Source organism: Filicampus tigris, chromosome 8 (assembly GCF_054856515.1).
Source record: "Filicampus tigris isolate MCC_2025a chromosome 8, RoL_Ftig_1.0, whole genome shotgun sequence".
NCBI lineage: Eukaryota > Metazoa > Chordata > Actinopteri > Syngnathiformes > Syngnathidae > Filicampus > Filicampus tigris.
The window spans coordinates 13,533,625-13,534,094 of record NC_141224.1 but is presented as its reverse complement, the minus strand read 5'-3'; positions in this window follow the sequence as shown (position 1 = coordinate 13,534,094).

Here is a 470-nt window from a genome sequence, read left to right as displayed (position 1 = left end):
TGTCCAGTTCCAAAGATCAAGTCCTTACTGACCTTACATAAGTGTTACATTAACAAGTGCCTGCTGTCTGGTGTAGACAGAACAACCTTTATTTTATTGAGACAGTATAGACTTAACAGCAAGTATCTATGCAGACACTGTGCCTTTCCCCCAAAATATTGTTTTAGTTCCTCACTACTTTATTAGACACTTTTCAAGGTCACTCCATATAAATGTTCTGATTTTAGCATCTTTTACCTGATGATCTGCAATATCAAATAAATAAAATAGTCCTGATAACTCCAGGAGATGATCAACCATTTTCACCACTAGGGGTGGTTCCCCATGGGGACTTCTCGTTCTCAAGTCAGGCTGCGCCATTTTGTAGAGGATCCTGCTCACAAAATGGTGGTGGGCGACCGATTAACCCTATGAGGACCAGGGAGGCACCGGGTCCAGAACAGGAGCAGACGCACCAGGAGTGATTCCGC